At 44.7% G+C, this 14,619-nt stretch overlaps 1 pseudogene; it reads left to right on the top strand.

Moving 5' to 3' along the window:
• LOC111979104 (activated CDC42 kinase 1-like) overlaps nt 1-14,619 on the top strand; it is a 44,451-nt pseudogene that overhangs the window by 13,858 nt on the left and 15,974 nt on the right.

Below are 14,619 nucleotides of genomic sequence, written 5' to 3'. Positions count from 1 at the left end.
TAGTTGAATCGGAGGAGTTGCCAGGACCTTGGTAGTTGAATCAGAGGAGTTGCCAGTACCTTGGTAGCTGAATCGGAGGAGTTGCCAGTACCTTGGTAGTTGAATCGGATGACTTATCACATGCCTTAGGGTTTCTCATTCTTGGTCTGCATAGTCAGTGACATTCTCTCCCTCTCGTGTGCTCTCTTTGTGTCTGTCTCTCTGTCTCTGTCTCTCTCTCTCCTCTCTCTCTGTCTCTCTTTCTCTCTGTCTCGCTCTCTCTCTCTCTCACTGTCTCTCTCTGTCTCTCTCTCTGTCTCTCTTTTCTCTGTCTCTCGATGGTGTCGCTGCAGGGCAGAGACGGCTGTGGGAGGCAGTCAAGAGGAGGAAAGCCATGTGCAAGCGCAAGTCCTGGATGAGCAAGGTACATTACACAAACTCATACATATCCGTACCATGCATACTGATGTATTGGAACCGTTGCATGATTCACTATCTCTTCTAAAATAACTTTAAAAACCTTTAAAATAAAACATTTGGTGTTAACCCGTGTATTTGTTTGAATTACAACTGCACAGGACCCCCCCCCCAAAAGAAATGTGGCAGAAATTTTGATTTTTAACTTCAAAATGGAATGGACAAAATTATTCCAAATTTCCCCAGACAGTTAGGTGTACAGTTCAGGGTTGTGTGAACCTCCCATACCTTTATTTACAACTCAGACTCAATACAGAGACCTACACAGACTGAAGAACAGACTCATTGATACACACCACACCACAGACTGAAGAACAGACTCATTGATACACGCCACAGACTGAAGAACAGACCCATTAATACACACCACAGACTGAAGAACAGGGACATTGATACACACCACACTGCAGAGACATACACCCTGCCTTTTGTATGTCTCTCACGCTATTTTGAATGTACAACTAAGGTCAAAGTCATACAATAGGTTTATTCGGTCCACCTATCTAGTACCGGGTCGGAACCCCCTTTGCCTCCAGAACAGTCTGAATTCTTCAGGGCATGGATTCTATAAGGTGTGGCATTCAAACGTTGCTCAGTTGGTATCAAGGGACCTAACGTGTGCCAGGAAATCATTCCCCACACCATTACACCATCGCCAACATCCTGTACCGTCGGCGCCAGGCAGGATGGAGCCATGGACTAATGCTGCTTACACCAAATCCTGACTCTGCCGTCAGCATGAGGCAACAGGAACCGGGATTTTTTTTGGACCAGCCAATGTTTTTCCTCTCCTCAGTTGTCCAGTGTTGGTGATGGCGTGTCCAGTGTTGGTGATGGCGTGCCCAGTGTTGGTGATGGCGTGCCCACTGGAGCTGCTTCTTGTTTTTAGCTGATAGGAGTGGAACCCGGTGTGGTCGTCTGCTGCAGTAACCAATTCGTGACAAGGACCGACGAGTTGTGCGTTCCAAGATGCCGTTCTGCACACCACTGTTGTATTGAGCCGTTATTGACCTGTTTGTGGCCCTCCTGTTAACTTGCACGATTCTTGCCATTCTCCCTCGACCTCTCTCATCAACGAGCTGCTTTCACCATAGGACTGCCGCTGACTGGATGGTTTTAGTTTGTTGCACCATTCTCTGTAAACCCTAGACACTGTTGCACGTGAAAAGCCCAGGAGGACGTCCGTTTCTGAGCTACTGGAACCGGCGCCCCTGGTCCCTGACGATCCTACCACGCTCAAAGTCACTTTGCCCATTGTCCACCACCGCCCATTGTAACGTTCAGTCGAAACAGTAACTGGTTGCCTGTCTGCCTGATTTATACAGCAAGCCACGGCCACGTGACTGTCTGTAGGAGCAAACCATTTGCGTGAACGGGGTGATGTACTTCATAAACTGGCCGCTGAGTGTATATATATATACAGTGGGGAGAACAAGTATTTGATACACTGCCGATTTTGCAGGTTTTCCTACTTACAAAGCATGTAGAGGTCTGTAATTTTTATCATAGGTACACTTCAACTGTGAGAGACGGAATCTAAAACAAAAATCCMGAAAATCACATTGTATGATTTTTAAATAATTAATTTGCATTTTATTGCATGACATAAGTAGGTTGGTCACCTACCAACCAGTAAGAATTCGGCTCTCACAGACCTGTTAGTTTTTCTTAAGAAGCCCCCTGTTCTCCACTCATTACCTGTATTAACTGCACTGTTTGAACTCGTTACCTGTATAAAAAGACACCTGTCCACACACTCAATCAAACAGATTCCAACCTCTCCACAATGGCCAAGACCAGAGAGCTGTGTAAGGACATCAGGGAATAAATTGTAGACCTGCACAAGGCTGGGATGGGCTACAGGACAATAGGCAAGCAGCTTGGTGAGAAGGAAACAACTGTTGGCGCAATTATTAGAAAATGGGAAGAAGTTCAAGATGACGGTCAATCACCTCGTCTGGGGCTCCATGCAAGATTTCACCTCGTGGGGCATCAATGATCATGAGGAAGGTGAGGATCAGCCCAGAACTACACGGCAGGACCTGGTCAATGACCTGAAGAGAGCTGGGACCACAGTCTCAAAGAAAACCATTAGTAACACACTACGCCGTCATGGATTAAAATCCTGCAGCGCACGCAAGGTCCCCCTGCTCAAGCCAGCGCATGTCCAGCCCGTCTGAAGTTTGCCAATGACCATCTGGATGATCCAGAGGAGGAATGGGAGAAGGTCATGTGGTCTGATGAGACAAAAATAGAGCTTTTTGCTCTAAACCCACTCGCCGTGTTTGGAGGAATAGAAGTGAGTACAACCCCAAGAACACCATCCAAACGTGAAGCATGGAGGTGGAAACATCATTCTTTGGGGATGCTTTTCTGCAAAGGGGACAGGACGACTGCACCTATTGAAGGAGGATGGATGGGGGCATGTTCGCGAGATCTGACCAACAACCTCCTTCCCTCAGTAAGAGCATTGAAGATGGGTCGTGGCTGGGTCTTCCAGCATGACAACGACCCGAAACACACAGCCAGGGGCAACTAAGGAGTGGCTCCGTAAGAAGCATCTCAAGGTCCTGGAGTGGCCTAGCCAGTCTCCAGACCTAACCCAATAGAAAATCATTGGAGGGGCCGAAAGTCCGTATTTGCCCAGCGACAGCCCCGAAACCTGAAGGATCTGGAGAAGATCTGTAGGAGGAGTGGGCCAAAATCCCTGCTGCAGTGTGTGCAAACCTAGTCAAGAACTACAGGAAACGTATGATCTCTGTAATTGCAAACAAAAGGTTTCTGTACCAAATATTAAGTTCTGCTTTTCTGATGTATCAAATACTACTATGTCATGCAAATAAAATGCAAATTAATTACTTAAAAATCATACAATGTGATTTTCTGGATATTTGTTTTAGTTCCGTCTCTCATAGTTGAAGTGTACCTATGATAAAAATTACAGACCTTACATGCTTTGTAAGTAGGAAAACCTGCAAAACGGCAGTGTATCAAATACTTGTTCTCCCCACTGTATATATATCTTAATGGTGAACATTATATTCTCACGCTAAGTACTGTGTCTGTTTCATACAGGTCAGATACCTCTGCACTACAGCACCCAGAGACTCATTTACACAATAAGTAGGTAGAAGGTTGGGGGTCTTTTCATTCATCTTCTATTAATGACGTATCTCTTCTCTCGTCTTTCTACAGGTGTTCAGCGGGAAGCGGCGGACGGCGGGGACTTCCAGCACGGCGCCCACCTCCTCCTTCCGCAAGCTGTCCCCTACCGCGGCGCCCCCCAGCAGCAGGCACTCAGCCTGTCTGATTCAGTGAGAAAGAAGACCTGGTCCTCTTCAGAAGCTGGGGCGAAGGCTCCTTCGGCGTGGTCAAAAGGGGCGAGTGGTTCACGCCCGCTTGGGAAAGTGGTGAGACGGGGTGGGTTCTGTTTGTGATGGGGGGTACTGTTGTCTGTCTGTCTCTCTGTGTGTGTGGGCGGGGGGGGGGTACTGTGTCTGTATCTCTCTCTTGTGTGTGGGGTGTAGAGGGGGTAACTTGTGTTCGTGTCTGTGCTCTCTCTGCTGTGCGTGTGTGTGTGATGGGGTAGGGGGTCGTGTGGTACTGTCTCTCTGTGTGTGTGTGTGGGGGGGGGTACTCCTGTCTGTCTTCTCTGTGGGTGTGTGTGTGGGGGGGCGGTTACTGGGTTCATGTCGTGTTGGGACTGTTGATGATGATCGCGGCAGTCAGGGGTACAGTGTGCGTGCCTGCCTCTGTCTGTGTGTGTGTGTGTAGGGAGGTGGTCGAGGGGAGAGCACTGTGTAGTCTGTCAATCTGTCTGTGTGTGTAGAGGCGGTTACTGTTGTCTGTCCGTCTGTGTGTTTGTGGACTGTGCTGCTCGTGTTTGTGTCGTGTGGGGGTACTGTGTCTCTGTCTTGTGGCGGGTATGTTCTTGTTGTGTGTGTGTGGGGAAGGTGACACAGCGACCATAACTGACAGAAGATGATAGCAAATCGCACCGTGGGAAGGTTACATAGTGTCGCTCCGTCTGTCTCTGTGGGGGGGTACTGTCTCTGTGTGTGTGTGTGTGGGGGGGGTGATGGGATGGGTTTTGGTCTAAATCTTCGTTTAGAAAACAGGGTCCCATCTAGACAACACATCTAATTCAGATGATCAATAATCGTTATCAGGGAAGAGAGAATACCCTCGCCCCTCCCTCATTTAGTTTTTTACGTCTTGTGTTTTTGGACCGTGGGTGAAACAGAGCCACTGTAGGCCTAATCAATGAGAAGTGTTACTCCGGCCGCACAGACAGCACCTGTTTTTACGCTTCAGTTGTTTCACACATGCTTATGGAACGTTTGTGGTAAAGTTTCACAGTAAGGTGTCAGAATAGAAAGAGGAACAGAGAGAGGAGGAGGAGGGAGTTCCTCGTGATCACCCTGGGGAACAGTATCAGTGGCTTCAAAGTTGAAACCATGACAACATGGAAAAATGACCAAAAACACTCTCTCTCTCCAACATCTGTTTTGGTCAAAGCCTTGACCACTAGCCCCTTATAGACTTGACCTCAAGGGAGCGAGGGAGTGATGGAGAAAGAGAGAATCTTGTACAAACACTCTCCAGAAGTGACCACACACACATAGGGCCGTTCAAGTATTACCCTACGACACGGATGGGTAACTCAGTCCTCGGACCCCAGCCTCAGCTAACACACCTCACTCCAATAATCAACTAATCATGATCTTCAGTTTAGAATGCAAGTCTTCAGTTTAGAAGCAAACAGAACCAAACGGAAGCTAACGGAAGCTAACGGAAGCTAAYGGTTGCATGAATACACCCCTGGTGCTCTATTGTCTCCTAGTTTTAGATTGTTCCAAGTCCACCACACTGTTAGTAAGCACAACTGTAGTCACTCAAAGTAAACATCTGCTAGCAAATCATCAATCATTTTCACTATGGATTTAGCATTAGGCTAACCCCCCATCTCTCCCTACCCCCTTCCCTTCTCCAGTTGGAGGTAGCAGTGAAGTGTTTAAAGACAGACGTTCTGAGTCAGCCGGACGCACTGGACGACTTCATCTGCGAGGTGAACGCCATGCACTCCCTGGATCACCAGAACCTCATCAGGCTGTACGGGGTGGTGCTCACACGCCCCATGAAGATGGTACGGACACACACATCATGGCACAGGAGGCTGCTGAGGGGAGGACGGCTCATAATAATGGCTGGAACGGCGCGAATGGAATGACATCAAGAACATGGAAACCATTTGTTTGATGTATTTGATACCATTCTACCTATTCAGCTCCAGCCATTACAATGAGCCCATCCTCCCCAGTTAAGGTGCCACCAACCTCCTGTGGTACATGCATGCACATATACACTGGACACACACCGGGGACACACATAAACACACACACACACACCGGACACACATAAACACACACATACCGGACACACATAAACACACACACACACACTGGACACACATACCAGACTATCATAAACACACACACATAAACACACACACAGGACACACACCCACTGGGACAMACATACCAGACTATCATAAACACACACACACATAAACACACACACCGGACACACATACCAAACACACATAAACACACTGCTCAGACTGCTTCCTGTCAGACTGCTTCCTGTCCCCATTTAAATCATGTCAGTGTCAGAAATCTCAAGGCAGGAGGAGAGAAGTGATTGATTGAGACAGAGGACTAAAATGAAGGCTGACCTTTCCTCCGTGTTCTATTCATCTGCGTCATATCCCCCCCCCCCAGGTGACTGAACTAGCCCCGCTGGGCTCCCTGCTGGACCATCTGCGCTGCGTTCCGACGCAGGGCCCCGTCCTTATCCACACGCTGTGCCAGTACGCCGTGCAGGTGGCGTGCGGCATGGCCTACCTGGAGCAGCGGCGCTTCATCCACCGCGACCTGGCTGCCCGCAACATCCTGCTGGCATCGGCCGAGACGGTGAAGATCGGCGACTTCGGCCTGATGCGAGCGTTGCCCAACAACCACGAGCACTACGTGATGCAGGAGCACCGCAAGGTGAAGGTTGTCGTTCGCCTGGTGAGGGGGGGGGGGGACAGGGGGTTGTGTTTCTGTGTGTCTGTTGTGATCAGGGCCACATCAGTAAGCAGACATCTGACATTGCAGAATAGAAATGTTCATGAATAGATCAGACATGATCTTGTAATTCCTCATCAGATCTGTTTATTCTACGTGTCTAAAGGCATGTTTGTTGAACATGACATAATTGTATCTGAATATTCCAACAACATTGTGCTCCTTGATGTGCACTGATGTGGGCTGTGGCATGCCATAGTGTTTGTTTTTTCCCTGTTCTCATCACCTTTTTAATCCAGTTGTCTAACGTGTGTGTGTCGCTACATTTGCTGTATGTGAATTTCTCTGTGTGTGTGTGTTCTCTCCCCTCTCAGGTGTGCCCCTGAGAGCCTGAAGACACGGACGTTCTCCCACGCTACAGACACCTGGATGTTTGGGGTGACGCTGTGGGAGATGTGTACCCACGGACAAGAGCCCTGGCTGGGCCTCAACGGCAGCCAGGTGTATATAACATACATACATGCATACACACACACACACACACACCACACACACACAACACACCCACCACAACCCACGCACAGCACACACACACACACACACACACACACGACACGCCACAATCACACACACACACACACACACACACACACACACAACACACACAGAAACACGAGCAGACGTGTGAAAAGAGTTTGTCCCCTTTGTACATCAAGATTTCATTGTGGGTTTAATTTCAGTATTTCAATCTGTGTTTCAGATCTTACACAAGATAGACAAGGAGGGTGAGCGTGCTGCCCAAGCCAGAGGACTGTCCTCAGGACTCTACAACGTCATGTTGCAGTGGCTGGCCAGAGAACCTGACGACAGGCCCACATTCCTCGCCCTCAGGGAGTTCCTGCTCGAGGTACACACACACAAGTATAGTAAACAAACAAAAATTTGACCAACTGGGACATTTTGGGGGGATTGGATGTGTGTGTGGGGGTTGGATGTGCTTATGGGAGGGGTTGGATGTGTGTTTAGGGGGGTGGGTTGGAATGTGTGTTACATCAGTATTTGCATTCGTGTGTGTGTGTGTTTCTATTTGCATGTTGAGTATATCTGAATGTTGAGTATATTCTGAATGTCTGAGTATATTCTGAATGTCTGAGTATATTCTGATTCTGAGTATATTCTGAATGGCTGAGTATATTTGAATGGTTGAGTATATTCTGAATGGCTGGAGTATATTCTGAATGGTTGAGTATATTTCTGAATGGCTGAGTATATTCTGAATGGCTGAGTATATTCGAATGCTGAGTATAATTCTGAATGGTTGAGTATATTCTGAATGGCTGAGTATATTCTTGAATGGTTGGTATATTCTGAATGGCTGAGTATATTCTGAATGGCTGAGTATATTCTGAATGGCTGAGTAAATAATTCTGAATGGGTTGAGTATATTCCTTGAATGGCTGAGATATATTCTGAATGGCTGAGTATATTCTGAATGGTTGAGTATATTCTGAATGGTTGAAGTAAATATTCTGAATGTGTACCTTCAAGGTTGTATACATGACCTTCATGAGCGACACATTGTATATTATGACGTCAAGTTTAGTGGATCAATTTGCTTACAACCTGAGATGTCAGTAACTAAATACTTAACTTGTATACACATTTGTGTTGTAAAATGTCATTTCATTTGAATTTTTACTCGCATTATTGAATGACAAGATGAAGTCTTGACTTTGGGAGCTCTTTAATATGTTAACTGGACCTATAGCTCCACCTAAGTGAATCTACTACGGTACTGCATTGGTCAGGGGCACAGTGTAATGGGTCAGGGGCACAGTGTATGGGTCAGGGGCACAGTGTAAGGGTCAGGGCACACTGTATGGGTCAGGGGCACATTATGGCGCTCACCAACTGAGGAATCCTAACTTGACTTAACTGAGATTTGTGGAGGAAGAACTCACCCTCTGATTTCATTTTTTATGTGTGTGTGTGTGTGTGTGTGTCTCCGTTCCAGACCATGCCAACAGACAATGTGCGCGCTGCAGGACTTTGAAGAGGATGACAAGCTTCAGATTCAGGTCGACGACGTCATCAACCATCATCGAGGCAGGTGTGTGTGATCAACTAATGAACTGTAAATCAATATTCTGTCGTCATTGGTTTTCTATGTATGTTTTGTGTCTTGTCAGAGTGTATGTATCTGTGTGCGCGTGTGTGTGTGTGTGGTGGTGTGTGTGTGTGTGTTGTGTGTGTGTGTATTGCTATGCATGTGCATCTGCACCCACCTGTGTATGTGTGTGTACCTGTCTGGTGTGTTATGCGCTTTATTATACCTGTATGTGTTGTCTTTATATGAAGTTTTACATACACCGTGCCAAATACATCTAAACTCATGTTTTTCACAATTCCTGACATTTAATCCTGGTAAAAATTCCCTGTCTTAGGTCAGTTAGGATCACACTTTATTTAAAAGAATGTGAAATGTCAAGAATAATAGTAGAAGAAATTATGTTATTTCAGCTTTTATTTCTTTCATCACATTCCCAGTGGGAGAAGTTTACATTACACTCAAATAGTATTTGGTAAGCATTGCCTTTAAATTGTTTAACGTTTCATGGTAGCCTTTCCACAAGCTTCCCACAATAAGTTGGTGAATTTTTGACCCATTCCTCCTGACAAGAGCTGGTGTAACTGAGTCAGGTTTGTAGGCCCTCCTTGCTGCACATGCTTTTTCAGTTCTGCCCACACATTTCTATAGGATTGAGTTTCAGGGCTTTGTTGATGGCCACTCCAATACCATTGACATTTGTTGTCCTTAAGCCATTTTGGCCAACAACTTTGGAAGATTATGCTTGGGGTCCATTGTCCATTTGGAAGACCCATTTGCGACAAGCTTTAACTTCCTGACTGATGTCTGGAGACGTTGCTTCAATATATCCACATAATTTTCCTTTGACATGATACCATCTATTCGTGAAGTGCACCAGTCCTTCCTGGCAGCAAAGCACCCCCACAACATGATGCTGCCACCCCCGTGCTTCACGGTCTGGGATGGTGTTCTACGGATTGCAAGCCTCCCCCTTTTTCCTGCAAACAATAACGATGGTCATTAAGGCCAAACAGTTCTATTTTTGTTTCATCAGACCAGAAGAACATTTCTCCAAAAAGTACTATCTTTTTTATGACGTTTTGTAGCAGTGGCTTCTTCCTTGTTTAGAGCGCCTTTCAGATTATGTCGATATAGACTGCGTTTTACTGTGGATATAGATACTTTTGTACCAGTTTTCCTCCAGCATCTTCACAAGGTCCTTTGCTGTTGTTCTGGATTGATTTGCACTTTTTCGCACCAAAGTACGTTAATCTCTAGGAGACAGAACGAGTCTCCTTCCTGAGCGGTATGATGGCTGCCGTGGTCCCATGGTGTTTATACTTGCGTACTATTGTTTGTACAGATGAACATGGTACCTTCAGGCATTTGGAAATTGCTCCCAAGGATGAACCAGATTGTGGAAGGTCAAAAAAACATTTTCTGAGGTCTTGACTGATTTCTTTAGATTTCCATTGATGTCAAGCAAAGAGGCCCTGTGTTTGAAGGTAGGCCTTTGAAATACATCCACAGGTACACCTCTAATTGACTCAAATTATGTCAATTAGCCTAACAGGAAGCTTCTAAAACCATGACATCCTTTTCTGGAATTTTCCAAGCTGTTTAAAAGGCACAGTCAACTTAGTATATGTAAACTTCTGCCCACTGGAATCGTGATACAGTGAATTGGTAAGTGAAATAATCTTCCTTAAACAATTGTTGGAAAAATTACGTGTCATGCACAATGTAAATGTTCTAACCGACTTGCCAAACTATAGTTTGTTCACAAGAATTTGTGGAGTGGATTAAAAACGTGTTTTAATGACTCCAACCAAAGTGTAGGTACACTTTCCGACTTCAACTGTACCTGTATGTGTTGTCTTTATATACCTGTAGTGTTAGGTCTTATATCCTGTGTATAGTTAGGGTCTGTGATATACCTGTATGTGTTAGGTCTTTATTATACCTGTATGTGTTAGGTATTTAATTACCTGTATGTGTTAGGTCTTTATATACCTGTATGTGTTAGGTCTGTATATACCTGTATGTGTTAGGTCTGTATATACCTGTATGTGTAGGTCTTTATATATCTGTATGTTTGTTTTTTATATACTGTGTTAGGGTCTTTATATACCTGTATGTGTACGTTAAATAGTGTCTTTATATTTACCTGATGTGTTAGGTCTTTATATACCTGTATGTGTTAGTTATAAAGTTGGGTCTGTATATACCTGTATGTGTTAGGGTCTGTATATTACTGTATGTGTTAGGTCTGTAATATACCTGTATGTTGTTGCATAACGTGTGCTTGTTTTGTCTGTCTGTCTGCACTGTGTCTGTGTGTTTTCTCTACATTCACCTGTACGTCTATTTACAACCCTCTTTGTCAGAGCGGAGAACTACTGTGGCAGGGCCAGAACAACGCACGCTGAAGGTGGGCCCAGTTCCCCAGGAAACGTGGTGACCTCCGTTGCGGGCCCTGTCGGCCCACGACATCAGCAGACCCCTTAAACACAGCTTTCATCCACACTGGCCATGGAGAACTCGCGCACCCACCCACTGCTGCTGGGGCTTCCCCAGACCGGCATTGACGAGTAAGACATTAAACTAATCTAACCTTTTATATCATTAATGAGTAAAGATATGTCCTGATAAACTAACCTGGACGTATTAATGAGTACAGACGTCCTCAATAACTAGCACCTGGACCGTATTAATGAGTTAAAGACATGTCTCAATAACTAACCTGGACCGTATTAATGAGTAAAGACAATGTTCCTGATAACTAACCTGGACCGTATTAATGAGTAGACGTCCTCATAACTAACCCTGGAACCGTATTAATGAGTAAAGAACTGTCCTCATAACTACCTGGACCGTATTAATGAGTAAAGACATGTCCTCATACTACTGGAAGACTTATGTCATTTAGGTAACTAATCCTGTTATGTATTCTCATAGTAAAATGAGATTGAGGTGACTGGACATGAGGACTAACCTGAGAGTATTTATAGAGGTATACATACACGGATATGTATTTATGAAGCTGAGACCTGTGACGCCGCTATTTACAGTGATAGCTAGCAGTTGTATAACTATGGACTCATATAATGTACAAGTAGTCCCTAGATCGGCGACGCAGTATGTTGCCTCAATAACTGATGCTGATATAAAGGATAGGGATCAGATGTACATTGACTCTGCATAACTAAACCTCGGACCGTATTAATGAGTAAAGACATCGGTCCTCATAATAACCTGGACCGTACTTAATGAGTATAAGACATGTCTGCATAAACTAACCTGGACGTATTAATGAGTAAAGATATGTCCTCATAACTAACCTGGACCGTATTAATGATTTAAGTAAGACGTCCAACATATAACTAACTGGACCGTATTAAGAGTAAGACGTCCTCATAACTAACCTGGACGTATTAATGATAAAGAATGTCCTCATAACTAACCTGGACGTATTAATGAGTAAAGACATGTCTCATAACTAACCTGGACCGTATTAATGAGTAAAAGACATGTCCTCATAACTAACCTGGACCGTATTAAAGATTAAGAATGTCCTCATAACTACCTGGACGTATTAATGAGTAAAGAATGTCCTCATAACTAACCCTGGACCGTATTTAATGAGTAAAAGAACTGTCCTCATAACTAACCTGGACCGTATTAATGAGTAAGACGTCCTCATAACTAACCTGGACGTAAATATGAGTAAAGACATGTCTCAATAACACCTGGACCGTATTAATGAGTAAGACATGTCCTCATAACTAAACCTGGAGTATTTAAGAGTAAAGACATGTCTCATAATAACCGGACCGTATTATGAGTAAAGACATGTCCTCATAACTAACCTGGACCGTATTAATGAGTAAAGACTGTCCTCATAACTAACCTGGACCGTATTAATGAGTAAGACATGTCCTCATAATAACATGGACCGTATTAATGAGTAAAGACATGTCCTCATAACTAACCTGGGACCGTATTAATGAGTAAAATAACATGTCCTCATAACTAACCTGGACCGTATTAATGAGTAAAGAATGTCCTCATAACTAACCTGGACCGTATTAATGAGTAAAGACATGTCCTCATAACTAACCGGACCGTATTAATGAGTAAGATGTCCTCTATAACTAACCTGGACCGTATTTAATGAGTAAAGACATGTCCTCATAACTAACCTGGACCTATTATGAGTAAAAGACCTGTCCTCATAACTAACCGGACCGTATTAATGAGTAAAGAATGTCCTCATAACTAACCTGGACCGTATTAATGAGTAAAGACATGTCCTGATAACTAGCCTGGAACGTTTGGTAACTTAATATACTAGTAATATGAGAAACATGTCCTCATAACCTAACCTGGACCGTATTACATGAGTAAAAGACATGTCCTGATAACTAACCTGGACAGTGATGTTAATGAGGTACTGCGAATAGACCTCGGTCCTCATAACTAAACCTGAAGACTCTAGGACAGGTCAGAAGAGTGTAACTTGTGGACCGTAATCAAAAGGATGAGTGTGTTATATTTACACAAACCGAGTGATAACGTAACCTGGACGCAGACGGGGACGAGTGCATAGAGTAACAGGAATAGATCCGCTTCATAACAACCATGGACGCCGTATTAATGAGTAAAGACATGGTCCTAGAGTTGTTACATCACACTCGCACCGTGTGATTAAGTGTGTCCACATAGTCAAGATTATCACGGATTGTATGACGGGTCTCCGTCCAGACGAAACTAACCTGGACCGTATTAATGATAAAGAACCTGTCCCTCATAACTAACCTTGGACCGTATTTAATGAGTAGTCGAGGTCGCGCACGCACTTCTCATCAGAACAAGCGTATTAAGTCAGCGAATGCACGAGAGACAATGTCCTCATAACTAGACCTGGACCGTATATGAGTAAGAGACATGTCCTATAACTAAACCTGGACCGTATATTAATGAGTAACAGACGATGTCCTCCATCCATACTGAGTACGACCTGTTATTAATGAGTAAAAGAGCGACCACTGACGCTCGGTATACACTCATTTTGCCAGCACTCGCGCACTCACAGCGTATCACTCTCACTCAGATACAGGACCGTATTAATGAGTAAAGACATGTGTTATCACTCAAGATTATTATTCAGAGTGTGGTTGTACTTGCTCAGGACAGTCTATGTAATAGATCGATGTCCCTGTGTGCGAGGAGGCACTCGCGCACGTACGGGAGGGAGAGTCGAGCACTGACTTGATGCTTATATAGATGTAACTGGACCCGTCACTTATGAGTAAAGACATGTGTCCTCCAGGTATATAGTGGAGTTCCGTACGAAAGGGGACATAACGACCACTCGCTCTCATATTTGTCTAAGTCCATCTGGTACACGCAGTATATATGTGATAATATTATGGACGACACCTGAGCAGCCGAGTATACACACAGTGGGAGAGGACGCAGTACGCTCTAATATAAGAACGAGAGGTCGAGATATACAGAGCTATATAATGTCAGAGAGAGCGCACTCTATACGTGATGAGTGAAAGGGATAATGACCACGCCACTATGTTCACTGATATATATATGAGACGCGCATATTTTATGTAGTTATAGTGGTTGTATCGAGTGTGGTATGGAAGGGTGAGAGCTTATACAGCGCTGGACCGTATTAATGGAGTAAAGCATTTGCGGAGCAAGGACAGAATTAAATCCGACCACAAGGAGCGGGACCAGTAGTCTATACGCCGCATAATGTGTCTCTCAGTAAATAACCTGGAGCAGAGTATTAAATAGTTAAAGAAATGTCCTCATAACGTAGCATCGCGCACTGCGCTATCTAATGATATAGAGACAGTGCTGTAGGGATGAATTCAAGATCGAACCAGTCCTTTGGAGGAGAATTCCTCATATACAACGAGCCGGCTCCTCTCCACGCACGCTCACGCCGCTCTATATATATAAGAGACCGCTGCATTCTATGTGAGT

Source organism: Salvelinus sp. IW2-2015, linkage group LG19 (assembly GCF_002910315.2).
Source record: "Salvelinus sp. IW2-2015 linkage group LG19, ASM291031v2, whole genome shotgun sequence".
Taxonomy (NCBI): domain Eukaryota; kingdom Metazoa; phylum Chordata; class Actinopteri; order Salmoniformes; family Salmonidae; genus Salvelinus; species Salvelinus sp. IW2-2015.
This window is presented reverse-complemented; position numbering and strand designations above follow the sequence as displayed.